Source organism: Triplophysa dalaica, chromosome 3 (assembly GCF_015846415.1).
Source record: "Triplophysa dalaica isolate WHDGS20190420 chromosome 3, ASM1584641v1, whole genome shotgun sequence".
In the NCBI taxonomy this organism is placed as follows: Eukaryota; Metazoa; Chordata; class Actinopteri; order Cypriniformes; family Nemacheilidae; genus Triplophysa; species Triplophysa dalaica.
In genome coordinates, this window is record NC_079544.1 from 12740339 (window position 1) to 12759393 (window position 19055).

Genomic DNA, 19055 nt, shown 5'->3' on the forward strand with positions numbered 1-19055 from the left:
TGCTATAAACACTCATCATATCTTTCTTATTAAGATAATTAGCAGAAGCAATTGGAAAAGATAATGTTTGTCAGAAAAACTCCACATTAGGGGGCTTAAATGGCCTGAAGAGGAATGATCAATGCTTATATAAAGGGAATTAAAGCATTTATTTCTGTGCTAATTGTTGATTTCACCTCTGACCTTTCATTATCTCACACATAAATGCTGTTCTTGTGACTGAACAAGTCTGATCTCAAATTGCTGTGTAAATTTAACATCAAGAAATTATGTGTTCACATTTACACAGGAAATATTTGTTTTTTTAAACAATTTTAAATGGTATAATCTAGAACAGTGGTTCTCAAACTGGGGGCCCCGAGATTGATCAGGTGCACAGTTTTTGTGGCATTTTACGACACATGGATTTATCCAAAATTTTGTGCAATCAAAGATCATATAAATAAGACTGCCAGCCAAAAGAATTGATGTTCCTGCATTTTATAATAGAATATGTTTTAGTCTATTTAAAAGGATCTGTTCTATCTAAATTCATATTTATTAATTTAGGGGGGGGGACAAAGTGATGCACCCTACACAAAGGAGGCCTTACAACGATAAAGTTTGAGAACCACTGATCTAGGAAGTGAGTTAAAATATATTTCTTTGCTTAGTAGGAGAAATAGATGTGTCTATTTTTGGCAGACTTCCATTATTTACTCCTTTTTTGCAGTGTTACAGTAACAGGAATGAACGATCACAGTCATTCAGGCTCAAACAGATGTAGGGTGGCATGTGTTGCTGACAGTGTAACCAATATTCATTGAACGTTGGTGATCAGTCATTGGAGAGATGGCACAGAGACAGCTGTGCCCCCATCCCCATCCACATCCACACAAAAGCACCGATCCAGAACCTGATTGGTGAAGACTTGGCAGTGGGTTTTGTGACATCACCACATCCAAGAAACACCCACCTGTCCCCCTCCGTCTCCATCCCTGTGGCCCTTTTTATTTGTTCTCTCCCCGGCAGTGAACGGAGACTTGCTGGGCCCAACTGCCCATGTAAAGAGGTGGGCTGGTCCATCCCGGTGGGATAGGAATGAAGTGTCATTCCCCCTCAGTGGCTGGAGCTTGTCTGGGCCTTGTTAGCTCCTGTACCTCCCCCTTGCCTCCTGCTCCTCTTCCCTGGTAATCCTCCAACACTCTTCCCCAGCAGGGAGGAGACGTAAGGACAGAGGGAGGGCCAGAATTAATGGACATGTTTGTTTACCTATTTGTCCTTGACATGATCAATTGATCAGGAGGCTAATTCACTGCCTCCGTGGGATCATTAAATTTCCATTTAAATTGCAAATGGATTTCTACCCAACCTCGCCAGACCACCACCTCTATTTATGTACTCGCATGCGCTAGTGTGCGCATTTTACTCCCTCTGTTCCTGTTGAATGAGGAGGGCTTTGTAATAGCTCACAAAATGTGATCAAATTATCGCTTGCGTTATATCATTCGCACTCACTTCTGCTGATAGAAGGACGGTGAATAATGGGGATCAGAGGCATTTTCTACAAGACTGAAAACATGTCATACTGCATTATACTCAGAAATGGCAGAAGCTACAGAAACCTTATTTGTGCACGTGTGTGCATAGGTGGCATGTATTGTCATCCTCCTTTCTTCATTTAACAGAGCATCCCTCAGGAAGAGGGGCGGTGAATAGATCTGTTCAACCCATCTGAAAACATCAGTGGTGATAATTACCCGTATCATGAAGATGTCAGTCATTTAACCGGCAGTTAATTTGCTTTTCATGGCAAACCCCTCACACTCACACACACACACTCATATATAGCGCAATGAGAGGAAAATGAGTTAATTCCTCCATGGAAAAGCCCTGCGATTAAACAGCACTACAGAGATTACAATAAATGATTACAGTTTTATATTTGAGCACTGAAGAGACTCTTTTCCAGTGGGGCATAGTCGGAATTAAATTAATCTCTAATTTGAGCATAAAGAGTGATTTTTTTTGTGTTCTTGTTGAGTACAATTACATATATTGAATTCTGAGATAAATAATTATTTGCAATTGATTTTCGTTTCTTAATATTGCGTTGATGTTGCCAGTTTAAATGGCAGATATTTTATAATGAGCTACTGTATAAAGACAAGTTGTGTATTGAGAAATATTGAAATATGAGTTCCTGCCTCAAGTGGAGGAGTTCAAGTATCTGGGGGTCTTGTTCACGAGTGAGGGAAGGATGGAACGGGAGATTGACAGATGGATTGGTGCAGCTTCTGCAGTAATACGGTCGCTGTACCGGTCTGTAGTGGTGAAGAAGGAGCTGAGCCGCAAGGCGAAGCTCTCGATTTACCGGTCAATCTACGTTCCTACTCTCACCTATGGTCATGAGCTGTGGGTCATGACCGAAAGGACAAGATCCCGGATACAGGCGGCCGAAATGAGCTTTCTCCGCAGGGTGGCTGGGCAATCCCTTAGAGATAGGGTGAGAAGCTTGGTCACTCGGGGGGAGCTCAGAGTAGATCCGCTGCTCCTCCACATCGAGAGGGGACAGTTGAGGTGGCTCAGGCATCTTTTCCGGATGCCCCCTGGACGCCTTCCCGGGAACGCCTCGGTGTCCCCCCAGAAGAGCTGGAGGAAGTGTCTAGGGAGAGGGAAGTATGGGCATCCCTGCTTAGACTGCTGCCCCCGTGACACGGCCCAGGATGAAGCGGAAGAAGATGGATGGATGGATGGATGGAAATATGAGAAATAGTTTATATAATTCTTTCAAAGTTGACCCATCCCAAATATAAATATTTTATTTTAATTCCTGTATTCATATTAATAATACCAGTGATGTACCAATACATAAATAGTTCAATAGTTTCCGTTCCAACAATTACATCAACATTACGACAATTTGAACCACGTGACATGACAAAGTGCATGGTCTGAGAATTAAAAACATTATGAAAGTTTCACACAAAAGCAAAGAATGGATATAATTGGACTAAAATGTGGCCAAAGGCAAGCACTATATGCCAATTTTAGCAATAAGGATTTCTCATGTGTGATATCCTTTGCATTTATAACATCCCTTATAACGTGCAAGAACTGTATCCTTACTGCCCTATGCATTTACTCTTTTCCAACCTATCCCAGACAGGGCTTCTTCAGTAGAGTCATTATCCAATAGTTCTTCAGAGGTCATCATCACATGTTAGGTGTTTTTCTTGACACTGTCATTTGCCCTCATATCTGACACATGTTGGCCCAGAGCCAGACAAAGCCCTCCCTTACACACTCTAATGGGGCTGATCTGATAACCCCCTAAACCCTTCTCTAATATCCCTTCACCAACACACACAGGTCCGATCGAAGCCTGTAAATTTGATCTCCATCTAGGCAGCCGCCGGGCTCGAGCCATGGCCTCTCCCCCTGCTTCTTGTTTCAAAGTCCAGCCCTTCTTGACACATCAGTCAGAAACCCTGTTGAACTCTGACCTCTCCCACTTGGCCCTGTTATTGATTTCTTTTTTTCCGCCACCTCATCGTGCTCAATCCGGATGAAAGGGGCAAAAGGGAGAATTAGCGAGTGAGACAGGAGGGACTCGGAGGATATGGGGCGATCGATGCGGAGTGATTTTGAGCTTACAGCAGCGGGAAAAAATGTAGACAGGTAGGAAACGCTCGAGGCGTGACAGATAAGCATTAATAGCGAGCGCATGACTTCAGCCGGTGGACAACAAAAATATACAGAGGTTTGTTTTTCTGAGCTTTAAAATGGCAGTTATTTCAACAGTATCAGGCAAAGTTAAAGTCATGAGACTAAAAATGTTCTTGGCTGACAATAAGATCATTTCATGAAAACACCAGATAAACCTTAGATCTTCGATTATTCTGCAATACATAGATGCTTTGTTCTAAGAAGTTAGTTTTTCTTAAAGAAAGGGGAAAAATAATTATTGAAGTAAGTTTTTGATGACACAAACCTCAGATTTCTCCACCCCTGTGTACACTTGTTGCATTTTGGTTTGCCATCGCCATTCATGTGGCTCAATTGGTCATGGCGCCTGCTCTGCTAAATACAGTTTGTCATAGCCCCGTTTACTGCCGCTCCTGGGAGAGCGTGGCCTCAGTTGGAAGTGTGTGCTGGAGAAATGTACCACACAAGCTGATTAGTGTCATATCGCGCTTTCTCTGAGCTCATATTTACGGCCACGCCACAGTGCCCACACAACCTGCAACACAGGGTGACCATATATATCCACATAGAGGGGATACTCACATGCTTCCAGTGTTGTGTGTTGTGAAGGGTTTTCAGCAGACCAGACTGGCTTCATCTGCTTGGGAGTAAAAAAGATACTTAATAGAAATGTTTTTATGAATGTGGTCCTCTATAGATCAACTTCTGAATGAGTATTTATTTCTGATTGATTGACAGATAGTCAAGTTTGACTTTTTCTGTAAAGCCCCTTGGAAACACTTGTAAAAAATTGCTATACAAAGAAATGTCAGGTGAATTGAACGTTTGGTAGATTGGAGGATCTTGAATGTTTGTATAGTTGGCATTATTGGTGTGTGTGTGGTGAAATGTTAGACAAAATTAAAAAAATTCTTCTAAATAAGTTAAATATGGTTAAAAATGGTTATGGTAAACAAATTCAATTGTAGACATTTCGGATGTACTGCAGATGTACACAACCGAATGAAATGTGGCAGCACTGACCAAATCTGTAGTAAATTTGAAACAGCATGTGTGACATCCCTTCCTATGAAATATAATATTTGAACTCCATGAACAGCCCTGAGAGAAGTCAAAAGCATACTACATATGCTTAGCAGAGACCTTAATGTCGCCAAATCCCAGACCGTAAACTGATAGAGCAATTTTACGTATGGAGACATGCCTTACTTTTTCATGATTTGTTCAATAAGCTCCTCCTCATACCTCTACACTCTTCCCAACTGTGACTGGATTCTGCAATCTCGCCCACCCAGAGCTGTGGATTAATGGTCACTGGATTTTCTCACACCTCACAGACACATAACCGGAGAAGGGACCCACAGATTCCTGATATTCCTGATAATATGGCACCCAATAGTCCTCACTATAATGATCCAGATGGATTTATTTGGGGTCCAAATCCCTCAAACTGTGAGGCATAAAGACTTTAGAGTTGATCAGTTATGAATATACAAGTGATGACAGTAAGGGGGAATCCGACCCATCCTTTCTCCCCTATAAACCGTTGCCCAATACTGATCATAATCCTTTTAACTGTCAGCTTTATTAACCAATCGTCCCATTAGACATTAAAGAGGGTTTCACCAGCAGGGGGTTAAGCCTTCGCCTTATCCAACATTATGATAGTGTAATTTTTATTCCAGCTTTTGGGCATCCTTTGAATTTGACAATTGTGTCACAATCCCTCAGAGACATTTGACATTAATTGCTTTGGAATTCCTCTATCTTGCTAAATCTTTAGATAAACAGAAATTCAATTAAAGATTGTGGATTATATTTTATGACCAATTATATCTGCCAATTTAATTTTTTTTTACATTCTAAGCTTTTGTTTAACAGTACTATTTTACTTCACTTATTTTTTAATCATTATTCAACTGTGACGATTGAATCTTGAGTGCCTCTAAAGTGTGTGAAATTAAATGTGACGGCTGATTGTTTTAAATGACACCGGTGCCTCCTCCCTGAACGTGCTCCGTGGCCCTGATGGTGTTCCTCAGTCCCACCCTCTCCCCTCCTCTGCTGTTCTCAACGTTTTTTTTCACCCTCTCTAGGGGCAGATCAACCCCAATCCCTCAGCTCTGTGCTAATTTATATTTATTTAATTGAGTCAGGCCTCTGTGTCCCAGGGAGAGCCAGGAGTTCTCTGTGGGCCTCCGTCTCAAATGGTATGAGAATCAAATTGATGTTTAACTGCAATTATAAAAGCCCCTGTGCTTAATTCAGAAACAGACATTTTATGTGTCGTGAACTGAAGTGTAACTTTAAGAACTAATAGGGGTTAGGTCAGTATATTCTAGTGTGCTCCCAGCAGACAGTGACTTGTGGCCTCTGTGAATGAGGGGTTGAAGTGTCATATTTAGTTACTAATACATAGAAATTCCTTCACATGTTTAAAGTCGAGGACAATTATATGGTTGACTCAAGACAAATATGTGAACTCATTGAGCTGCACTTTTGAGGATTTAACACCTGACATATATAATACTTACGACTCAACTTTATTGTTGTTATGTGGGCTTTGACTGGAGATAATGACACAAACCACAGCATCATACCATATACTTTTTTGTGTAAGTAGTTTTGGTTCTGATAAACAATTTTGTAACCGATCATTTTTTGTTAAACAAAAACCATAGAAAATACCTTGAACATTGTTTCACATTCACACAGATAGTATTAACACATCATTTGTTTCTTTGCAGATTTCGTTTATATTGGTAATGGCATGTTAATAAAATGATTGTGGGAGCAAATAAACAGTTAATATAGTCTTTGAAACCCTAAACCTAACATAAAAGCATTTGAAGTACTTTGCAATTTTAAATTGAAATGTTTTAGATAGTAACTGGAACTAAAGTGATAGTTCACCCAAAAATGCATTTCTGTCATAATTTAGTCACCGTCTTTTCAAACCTGCATGATTTACTTCTGCAGAACACAAAAGAAGAAATTTTCGAGAATATTAGTAACCAAACAATAGCCGTACCCATTCGTTTCTATTGTACACAAAACCAATGCAAGTCAGGTTTGAAATAACATGAGGGTGGCTGAGAATATGATGACAAAATTAGCATTTTTGGGGTCTTAAATGGATGTTTTGTTTATATTTATTTCATCGTTACTTAAAACTTCAGGTTTTGGACTTTTCTCAGACCCCTAATATGCTGAATGGAAATGCAAATTAAAAGCAGATGCCTTCTGGTTAACTAGCTGTGTTACTATCAGCTGTAACGCAGATACTGGTGTGATATTCCTGACATCCTGACTGATAATCTTTGGGGAGTGGGTTTTAATTAGATTCTTAGACTTGATATAGATGATTAGTTAAATCAAGGATTGTCATGTTTGTTTGAATGAGAGAAAAGTGAGAAATCCTCAGAGTAGCTGGTTTACATACTGACGCCCTGTGGGGAGATTTTATCATTAGACAAGATAAACAGGGTGTTTTCCTGACTCAAAACTGTGATAATCCTGACAAATTCCCTTGAATAGCTGGTATTAATGATGAATAAGTCTTAAATCCTGGTTTATCTGCCAGCCTTTCCAAGGCTTTGGGAGGAATGCACAAAATAGGGCACAAAAGCTTTTCCCAAATGTGCTGGTTTTGACTTACAAAACAGATAAAGCTTTTTCTCAACACTGGGTGTTTTCATGAGCTAAATGCTACCGATTTACCTGAACAAATCTTTAAATTAGACAGAATTTTGTATAAAGCCTCTTAATGTGTTTTGTGTACTATTTAAAAATACAATCTCAAATTTATTTCATTTTCATCCAAATCAGTGATGGAGGAGAAAAACGTGGATTAGGCTGACTAAAACAAACATACAACAGAGAAATTAAAGGGAAATTTAACCAAAGAATAAAAATTCCGTCATCATTTACTCCTCCAGTTGTTCCAAATCTGTATAAATGTATTTGTTGTGATGAAAACAGAGAAAGATATTTGGAAGAATGCTTGTAACCAAACTGTTCCTGACCGCCATTGACTATCATAGGAAAATTTACAATGGTTGTCAAAAGTGCCCGAACTTTTTGCTTTCCTGCATCATTGTGGTTCATCTCTATGTGCAGATCATTAAATTAGGCAATAAAAGCAGTTTTGAGCTTGTGCCTTCATAGCTACCAGTGCAGATTCCTCATATACATCATCTCAGCTCTAAACCAATGTAGTGTGTGTTGACTCGATTATTATCAAGAGTGTGTCAAAATGTGACACATGGACTTAAAATACTTGCAATGAACTTCACTGTAACGCCTCACTGTCTGTCTCCCTGTCAGATGAATATGTGTTCAGTACACAGATCTCAAGCACTGAAGCCCTGAACATTAAAGGATTCGTTGGAAATACAATAAAATTTCACAACCTCTTGAAAAATTCCCATGTACCTGGAAGTACAGTGTGTATACACTCAGTCTTCTAGAGATTTCCTTTTGAGGTGCAGTTAAAGTTCAGCCCTTTTGCTTATTTTTGGTTATCTGTAATATTTTAAAATATATACTTTTATTCCAGATAGAATTAATTAACAGTGTGGTTGAAGAAAGACTCAAAAGTTACATTCATAAAAAATATGAATTCTCTTTTAAGTATCTAAATAGATGCTCTATTTACATTTATTATAATATATTTTAATCAAGTACAAATGACAATAATTCCTTTTTAAAAGGAGAACAAATTGATAAAGCCCTTGAGAATTAAGTGCCTTAACAGTACAAGCTAAGCTTTAAACATCAAAGTTCACCTTCATCCACCATTGAAAATGTTTCATCCCAAACAGGAAGTGTCCCAGTAAAGGTTAAGAGGTCAGAGACATCACCTGGAGTCTTAGCGTCTTATGATGTTTTTCTCATACTCAGCGGTAGGCTCTGTTAGACCGGAGGGAGATATATGTTTGACATTCATGTGTTTTTTACTCTGTGGGTCTGCACAAGAGGTGCAAGTAGTGAGAAAAGTGATCATCATGTTTGTCTTGTAGAATCCTCAGTATGTGTTGAGGAGATCTGTCATCAGATACTCTTCTTAGTTTTCCTTGTTAAGGCTCTCCTGCACAGGAGCCTTGGGAGTGACCTTACAAGAGTGTGTCAGTGTTAATATTTACCTCTTATGAAGGGGCCAGGAGCCTCTCACCTTCTCTCTCATTTTCACACCTCTCTCACCTCACTCGTATAAGCTGTTTGTGTTGTGACAAGCTTTACTATACAATAGCAGACTGGAGAGCGTTTGACTCATTGATCTGCAATAAATTGGTCGTGCAGTAAACAAATCAATGGATTGTTTAACTCTGTGTTCCTGTTGGCCATCGGTCAGGTTGTATATGCCATGGTTCTTGTATCTTCTAAGTACCAAGTAAAGGTCTCCTTTTTAATTATCAACATTACTCACTGTGGCTTTTCTTCTAGTGCATGTTTGTTTTAGGACCTGCTGTGCAATGTGGTGGGTGAGATATTTAAAGTGAACTCCACCCTATCCCATTTTGTGGGGAGAGGGATTCCCTGGGCCCGTTCTGAAAAGAGATTAAGGATGCTGTTGAAAGTTAAGCTCTTTATAGGAGTATCGCCATGCTGTTCAGGCTCCAGCACGCTGGGTCAATGACCATGAACCCCACAGAATGCCATCATGTAGTGACAAACCCACTTTTTGGTTCATGAACCAACGATAACATAACTCAGATCCTGTATCAATAAAGATTATTATGTTACATTATATTATATTGGGTGCTGAATTATTAACGATATTTGCATATGTTCAGAATTTACACAATATCAATAATCGTGATTTTTGTATCACGGTTATTGGCAATACCGGTATATTGTGACAGCCCTAATGTAATCTAAAACCACAAGGCTCTCACAGATTACAGCGTACCTACAGCTAATTTACCACAATGATGACTTCGTTGAAGTAAAAATCAAATCTTTGCTCAGCAGTAAGCCAGCGCTTAAAAAACGAGAAAAGAACCTTATCTAGTCGATTCAAAAGCCGGCGCTCTTACAGAGAGGATAACAGACAGAGTCCTGGGAATATCTGTGGCTGTCAATTTCAGTAATGGCCCTTAATTCCAAATTAATTCAGTCTAAATGAACTGTCAGGAGAAGATTGATCTGTTATAAAGGCTGTCTTGATGAGGAGTGTCTTGGGAAAGGGTGATTAGCCGTGGAGGGCTGGCTCAACCCGGGACTGCCTGAGGCCGGAGCACAAGCACAAGAGGAGAGTTGGATGCTGAGGAGCAGCTGCGGGCCCAGTGCTTGGAGGGTTACTGGGATGGAGGACAGCATGTTTAAGGGGAACCTGGAGAAAAATCCAAAAGCCAAGATTTTAGATATGTGGCACTGAAAAGGAATGTATGAAGGATAATGTGGAGCTGCATACTTACAGGCATATTTGATGTTTCAAAGTGATGTCTTGATTATTAATATCTTTTGCATGGGATTAGATGAACATTTGTTTTTTGGTAATTGTTATTGGTTATTACATCCATCAGCTCATCCTCTAAATGATGAGAAGATATCAATTTTATTCTATAGATAGCAGTGTAGTTTACCACATCAGTCTTAAGATATATAGTTTTCTGAAATGTATAGATTGGAATTACAATTGAGGTTGTATTTGATAACATTTACAAATGCATTTACTAACATGAACTAACACTGAACAATATTATATTTCAGCAATTATAAACCTTTGTTATTGTGCATTAGCTAGTGTTAACTGTTATTAAAACATTTTTTAAAGGTTTAAATAAATGCTTAAATTAAAATGCTGTAGAAGTATTGTTTATTGTTAGTTCATGTTAGCTAATGCGTTAACTAATGTTAATAAATACAACCTTATTGTAAAGTGCTACCATTAGCACATAATGTTACATTTACAGGAGTCATCTGAGACATAAATAGTTGGGGTCAAAAAATGTCTTAATCAATGAAATCTCATACAAAGTTACAGAAAGTATCTAAGAATATCACTAGAAAGTCTTATGAAATTAGTAAAAAATGTCCACAGCAGTGACTTCTTTGAGTGCACAAAAAGTTTGTGCCAGAAAAGCAATTTACGCTGTAAACTGATTCGACAACGTTTTATTTATTAGGTAATCATCATTTCTTGATCCTTGATCCATAGGGTCAGGTCTCCTCCCAATCCTATACACAGGGATGGGTGGTTATGGTTACTATACCACTGAAGTCATCCCAGCATAATTATGTTAATCTACATAGCAGGTTGAGCTCTAGTGCTGACACCAGAACTTTAAACCCCACCAGCTTGAAAGAGGCCGGCCTATAAGGTACTGTTTGATGTTCAAATCAATCTCTTTGAAAGTGTATATTAACGGCGTGCCTTAAAGTATTGGACACACTCCGAAGTACTGGAATGGCATTATACTGTCATTAATTTAGCAAGGCCCTTGGAAAAATATGAGAAGCTTCTCAAAAAGCCAAAATAGTTAACCTTATTAAGGCATCTATTTTTTTCGAGCATCTGCTTGTTTGTTTGTTTATTTATTTATTTATAGGCCCATTGTGGAATTTTCTGCTTGGCATAGATTGGTTGTGAATGGATATAGGCCATAAAAATATTTTCAGAACTGAGCTTTTGGATGAAAAACTCCTTATGGAGCAAAGAGGAAGAAATTATGTTCATCATTGGAAAATGCATAAATAAATAGCGTTTCACTGGAACGGATAGAGGAATTTGAGGAGCTGGGCGTTCTGGATTGCACTGGAACTTTAAAATTTGCCTGAAACTTTGTTGAGCTATGCTTTCTTATTCGTTTATTTATGACAAACTATAGTTTTCAATATTCTTTTCGTTTTTTCTTAACGTGTTTGGGGAGTTATGCACACTGCCTCATTGCTCCAGCAAAGATATTTGTTTGTATGGTATCTTTTTCTTTCTCCCTTCTTACTCTGACTAATCTCTGTTAACAAAACATATACCAGCTTAGTGTAATAATGTCTGGTTTGGGAAACATGTTTTATGGATGTTGACCACCACTGACCAACCGGTTTTCTCATGTCCATCTGGACTCATGTTTTGAAAAACTGATATCTGTTTTCTTAAATTTGTATATGAGCGCAGTGTATCATACTAATCCTGACCAGAAAACACATTTGTTTTGCATAAACAACTATATTTACTTCGTCATATACAGTTTTTCTCAATATACATAAAAACATATGTAAATTATTATTCCATGTAAATTAGTAAATAATTATAGACTTCATATTTACAATAAATAAATGAAATGAAATAAATTTACCATTTGAATATAATTTAATATATCATTTCTATATATATATATATTCTTTTTCAATCGATTTAGCACAATTTATAGGGAATTTCTAAAGTGTAAACAAATTGTGCTTGAACATGCAGGTTTATTGAACCATACAAGACTCTGTAAATACCAAATCCATGTCAACCTTTCAGTTTACCTTTTTTATCAAGTGATGGTATAAATTGTTAACTATTAAATGCACAATTAAAGCATTTTACTAATGGTCTTGGACTTTTGGACCCCTTTGGTGTTTTTGGGTAACATTAAAAGATGAAATATAATGAAACATCCAGGATAAAGTATAATATTTTACCAACCTATTTTAAATATCCCCCTTTGTACTTACATTGCAGTGTGATTTTAATGTAGTTCATTAGTTATTAGCATCAGCTCACTGAACGAGTGCAGTGTAAGGGACCTGTGCATCCTGTGAGAATCTGCTCTGTCTCTATTTAATCTGGCTGCCTCTCTGGCTGTAAAGTAACTTTGGACCCTTGATGCACCTCAGGACATGTGGTGTCCAATGTCTCATTTCCCTGATGTACCTCCTTGCCGTTTGACATCGCAGAGATTTGACGTCGATGAGATCATTAGCAACTTTACTCCCACAGTCGCCCCGGGCGATAAGCAGATAGACGGCACAATCTCTATGGATTCCCTTCATTTCAGCCCGACGCCGTTCTCGTCCTTCTTCCAGTGTCATCCTCTCTCATTTCCATCTCCTATCGCATCCCCCTCCTCCCTCTTCGTCTCCCAAATGGAGTCATTTCCATCCTTAAAAAAAACGTATTTCAACCCTCGGCCTCTTCTGCCCTCTTTCTGTGATCAATATCAGGGCAGTGATGTCTGTGCGCTCCTCTGCAGAGAAATGAATCAATAGTATTTCAGAATGGATGCTAATGATTTAGTATTGTTCTGGTTTTGTTATGTGAAATCATAGGTGTTAAAGGGACAGTTCACACCAAAAGGAAAATACAGTCATCCTTTACTCGCCCTCTTCTCATTTAAAACCTGTATGACTTTCTATCTTCTGCAGAACACAAAAGAAGATATTCTATAAAATGTTGGTAAACATTCACTTGCATTGGTTTTGCATCCATACAATAAAAGTGAACCGTTGGGGTATACCGCCAATTTTTGGTTACCAAAAATCTTCAAAATATATTCAATTTAATTTTTACAGATTTGAAATGACAAAAGGGTGAGTAAATGATGACAGAACTTTTACACATCTCTTTAAAGCGTGTTAAGATGTGGTCTGTTTATGTGGCCTTGTGTTATTCGTTAATTTGTATATTAAAAGGGGTATTGAGGTTGTAAAAATAGCTGTAATGTCCGTTTTAGCTATTTTTAAGTTATTTTATCACTTAACAATATTTACATTTAGTCTTTTTTTTACATTTAGTCATCAAGCAGATGTTTTATCCCAAAAATGGAAGCAATTGGGTCAACATTAGCACAACAAAAAGCATAAGGGCAATAAAAACATGTCTCACACAGCCTACTACAGTGTACAGAGCTAAGTTTAGTTTATTTGGTTTAAGTAAGCATGCTTTTTTATTATAAATATATAGATAGAGTAGAAAAGATATAGAAATCAAAAATGACCGGTCAGGTGTTGACGAAAGAGATGTGTTTTCAGTCGATACTTAAAGATGGCCACAGAATCTGCTGATCTTGTAACAGCATGCAGATCATTCCACAAATGTGGAACCGATCCAGAGAAGGTTTGTGAGAGCGATTTTCGTTTATATACTAGATGTAATGACAAAAATATATATTTTCCTGATTATTTTGTTTTTGATGTTGTGATGAGCACATTGAGAACTAATATTAGTTGCACATTGTTCTAAATCAAAAGACAATAGTTGCTTTAGAAGACACTGAAAAATTTAAATCAAGATGCCTCTGTGCTTAATACATCCCATCATTAGGGAGAATGTAAAATTCATCGAGAAATGGATCAAATGAGCCGTGTCTTCCATACACCCGAAGCGATAATCCAATTTATATTTTGATTTTGCAGAAGCAGAATCATTTCATGTTGTTGTGCTACTGAGCCTAATTTCCACTACTTGATGAACATGTTAGCAAATATTCATGTTGCCTTGTGATCAAAACCCAGAAATGTTCATTATTGCAAGGTATTTATTTACTGTGAATTGCAAAAGAAGTCTTGTTATAACTATCAAGCTTTTCAGTTCCGCAATCAGTTGTCATAAATTGCATTACTTGCATGCATTCCATTGCGCTCAAATCTTCAAAGACTGAGGGTTTGGCCCTCGCTATAAAGTCACCTGAACTCGGGTTTAACTAATATGTAAAGTGGGCCAGCGCTAGAGAGGAATGATGCGATTTTGAGGAGTGCCTTCGCTTTGGAAGGGGACTCTTAGCGATCTAAAGTTCCTCCCTTCCTATTTCTCCTGCTCTGGAGGTTTAGAGACCCACTGCAATCTCGGTCTAAATCCCTCCGATTTCATGACTCTTAGCAAGTAAGGAGCGGGGTCCTGAAAGGGGGCGTTGGGTGGTGGGTCGATTTCGGGCGGTGTGCCTTCTCAGGGAGGCTGTAGCCACAGAGGGGGTGGGGGCTATGGTTGCGATTTGTTTGTGCTCCCCTTTAGAAAAAGAGCTTACGAGTTCGGCAGAAGAAACGCAGGGAGCTAATGTGAAGATTTAGGACTTTCTCTCAGGCTTGGCCTTCCCTTAAGCTCTGTCTGCTTGAGCTGTTTGCTGAGGTCCTGCTCCCACTGAGCGTGGATTAATACTCTCTCACTCCTCTAGTCCGAGCAACCCACCCAGCCAGCCACTCCAAGCACTCAAACATGGACACAAACAGCCAACACTCATGCTCTAATCCACATTCTTTTATCTCTATCTTGACTAAGTGGATAAGCATCTTCAAGGGGTTATTTCCAACAAGCTAATGTATGGTCATAAGATAAATATGCTTTTTCTGCTCTGACTCTTACAAAGCCTCAAATCCACAGCATTAACTGCAATTGACTAAGCATCTGGTTTGTCTGATTTGGTGGTGATAAGTGGATGAAATATTAAGATGATGTAAATGTTGTTTCTGTTTACTGTCAACAATGTACATTTAGTCTGAATCCTGCAAATGCTTTTATTTAACCTGGCAAAATGAAACGCTTTTGGCGGAAGTAAAATATTTCGTTTTTGAGTGTCATTTTCAAAACACTGTTTTGTATATTTATGGAATCTAGGAATACACATACCTGTAGACATACTTACATTTAGTTCAATTTTAAATCTGGGCATGGGAACTAATTCAAGCTCATTTTAATAAACAAGCTTACATTTTAGAAACAAACAGACCCCTAATGCAAAATAGGTCATGCTTCAGTTTAGTCATTTCACATAATAATAATGATATTATTGTATATAATATCCTTATTACATTGCTTTACCCTATATAATATCATTATATACATTGCTTTACCCTTGTTTGCTGTTCATGTTTTTGTTATTTAGTGTTTGTGAATCTAGTAGACTCACATCTTCATTTTTTTATCAATACATCCATAAAAATCAAATTAAAGCACTTTACAGATGTTTACTTTATTCCAATCACAACTTTACAGTAGTCATTTGTGAATACTGCCACTTTGTAGACAGCGTATAGATAAAATTGGTCCTTTACATTATGAAAAGGTGATATTTGTTTACTGTAAAAATGTATTAAAAAACAAATTCTATGAGTTGTATTAAAAAGGTATACATAAATATTCGTCGCTGAGGTAGAAGATTTTTTAGTAAACATTGAAAATGGGTCCGAACGAACACCACACAAGGGTTAACTATTTTTTAAGACCCCGTATCAGAATAAAGAGAAACACAAATATTTCAGGAATCTAAAAATTTGAGCCGACTCATTTAACTTCTCTCAGAAGCCATGAATGATATAAGCATAACATTAAACCATAAAAATATATTTTCTATTAACCAGGTGTTGGTCTTATTTTATTATATTATTTATTTATTAAATTGCCTCTATGATGCTCGGTTCTGAAAAAAATCCAACATATGATATCATCTTTTCCACTCCACTTTTTATTGTACTCAACTATTACCGACTTTAGAGACTCTTTGCTAAGACATATCCAAAAACTTTCATCTTCTACCCCCACCCCAACCATCTCAAAAGTATTTTGCAAAGAAGCAGAATAACAAACATATTTGGAGCAAAGAATGCGAAAGAGGATGAGGCTTTTTTGCCATTCCAAAGAGGCTGTCAAAACCTATTACCTAAGTGTCCTTTATCTTTCCATATGCTTTTGTTGCCTAATCAGCTTTGTATCTCCCTAAATCCAGGATTGAGATAAAAAAACAAATGGATGAGCTTATGATGTACTGCAATGTGTTCTCGGCAGCCTGAAGTGGGCTAGCACGGCTATGTGGCCAACCGAGGGAATGCAGTCAGAAATAGGACAGGCCACTGGATAACTCTCCTTGCCGCCAGATCCGATCCTGCAGCACTTGATCCTCTTGGATTTTTCCTTTCTCTCTTTTTTTCAAGCAGAAAGGAGGATTGTGGCTTATTCCACCACAATCCACAGCGGTGGAGGAAAAGAGGACATTTTCAGGATCAAGGCAGGACTTGAGCGCAGAAATCACATCACAATAGAACTATTACTCTTATCAGATTTGCGTTTTTTTTTTTAAAGGCATGGATCATAAATGTACACCATGCAGCTGTGTGAGCCGCTTCTTGCATATTGGTGTTTCCTGCAGGCCATGAAAGATATAAAACGTATATCTGAACTAGGCAGGAACCTGTGTTGTGTTTCTTTATCTCTATCAGATCGATGGCAGTGAAATAACTATAGCTACACACAAACACACACAAACAGCCCCATCAGCTCTCTTCCCATCCACTAATCTATACCAGACAAATTAGGCTGGCAAAGAGATCGGGACAGAAAAGATTTACCCTGTGCTGGCTAATTACATCAGCTCATTAAGAGTCTTTAAGAGGCTGTGATTAGAGATGTTTGTTCACACTCTGCATGGTGTGTTTAATGGCTGACAGTTTATCACTGCCCGCCTGAAGCTTATGGGGGGACCAGAAGCCTGATCAACCTATTGAAATCAATCAATATTTAAGAAGCTTCTCTCGTAGAGTCAGAAGATCCATGGGGTCATAGAGCTTCAGTAAGTTTAGAATGATGAGAGATGCATGCATGTAGGACATCTTTGTGCAGCGTGATGGCTCGTTCAAGCTGTTGGAGTTCATGTAGATTAAGGTTTTCAAAACGGGGTAAGAGTTTGGAGGCTTGGAGTTCACATTCTAGGTTCAGCTCTCAGGTGAGGCTTTCTTGTGTCCTTGAAAAAACCTAACCTGGATTTTCAACACTTGAGCGCGTTATGTGAGGATAGCAGGACTCAAAGCTTCTCAGTGTCTGTACAGCCTTTAAAAAATGTAGGGATTGTTCAACCATATGAAAATTCATCATCATTTACTCACCTTCATGTCATTCCAAACCTGCATGACTTTCGTCCGCAGAAAACAAAAGAAGAAATGTTGAGGAATGTCGGTTACCAAACAACACTGGACCCCATTGACTTTCATTGAATGAGTAATGAGTCATTTCTCAAAATATCGTTGTTTGTGCTCTACATAAGAAAAGTCATATACAAGTTTTGAATGACCTGAAGGAAAATAAGAAAAATCTTTTATTTGAACTTCCCCTTATATATATATATATATATATATATATGGTACAAAGTGTTTAATTCAATCCAAATAACTATTTGTGCTTGTCCCTACACACTGCACATGATGTTGTTGACACAAGAGTTGGCCAATGATGATTCTTTTAGGTATAAAGTTAATTGTGTGCAACAGATCGCACCGCATCGCACACTTTGAAAAAAAAATAGACAATGTTCAGATCACCAGCATACACAGAGAGCCACTAACCTACTGACAGATAATGATGAGAAAGATGTACATCGTTCTGACTGATACCAGACTACCTGTGTTGTCACCACGTGTCCCCTGAGAGCAAGAGCCCTTCTTTTAGCTCCTGTTACCCACACACCCCCTTCTGCCCCGCGGCGACGCGTTCCACAATGGAGAACGGAGCGGTTTGGGAAATGGAGGCCATTTATAACTGCCGCGTACGCACACACCCCCCCGTCCCAAGTTCTGCCACGTTCGGAGACAAAGCGAGAGCCCCCTCTCCATGCTAATGTCACACAATTACCTTTTAACCGCTCAGACAAACGGCGTGTGGGGGGGAGAAGTGACATCAAATCAAAACTGTCACAGGTGATCGAGTCCAGTCATCGAGAGAGAGCGCCGGCTCGCCGCCTGTCACACACGCTTATGGGGGCGCTGGAGGTTGAGGGGAGTGTGTTTGTGGACGACCGCGCGTGTGTGATTGGAAATGATAACTGACTGCTAATATCCTCCGACATGTTCTTCTCATCAGCTACTAATGTCGCTGCAGAACCGGCCCTCAGACACACAGCCATAAATCACCAGACTTTTGGATCTCTCTCGCTCGCCCCCCCCAACTCTCTCTCTTTCTCTGGCGTCTCTCTCTGGGGCTTGAGCTGGCAAGCATGGAAAATGGAATGCTCTTGACTAATGATATTCAAAAATGATAGGGAAGAGATTGAAAAAGCGTTCCCCCCTGAACCATGCCGAATGTGTACCTACTAAAGCATCGCTTTTTTAATGGAGTTTTAGGGGACGCTCTTAAACTGCATCTGCAGTCAATGTCAACTTATCTCACACCCTCCAGTGAGTTGAGTTATTGATGGATTAGGGATCTTTGCGGTACACTGACAAAAAGGTTGTTCTTTTGGTATTTAACATTTGAAAAGCTCAAAACCTCTTTAAAATTTCTCATTAACTTACCAATTAATTGAGGTTTGCACATCAGCTTTGTTTAGTAAAAAAAATGGGCCAAGTGGTTGAATGCGAAGTGTAATTATTTAGTAATGATTCATCGGCAGTAATTTTATCGTTAAGACACATTTGATGGCATATCGGCTCCTCGCTGAGACTTTGATGGTGTTGTGAGC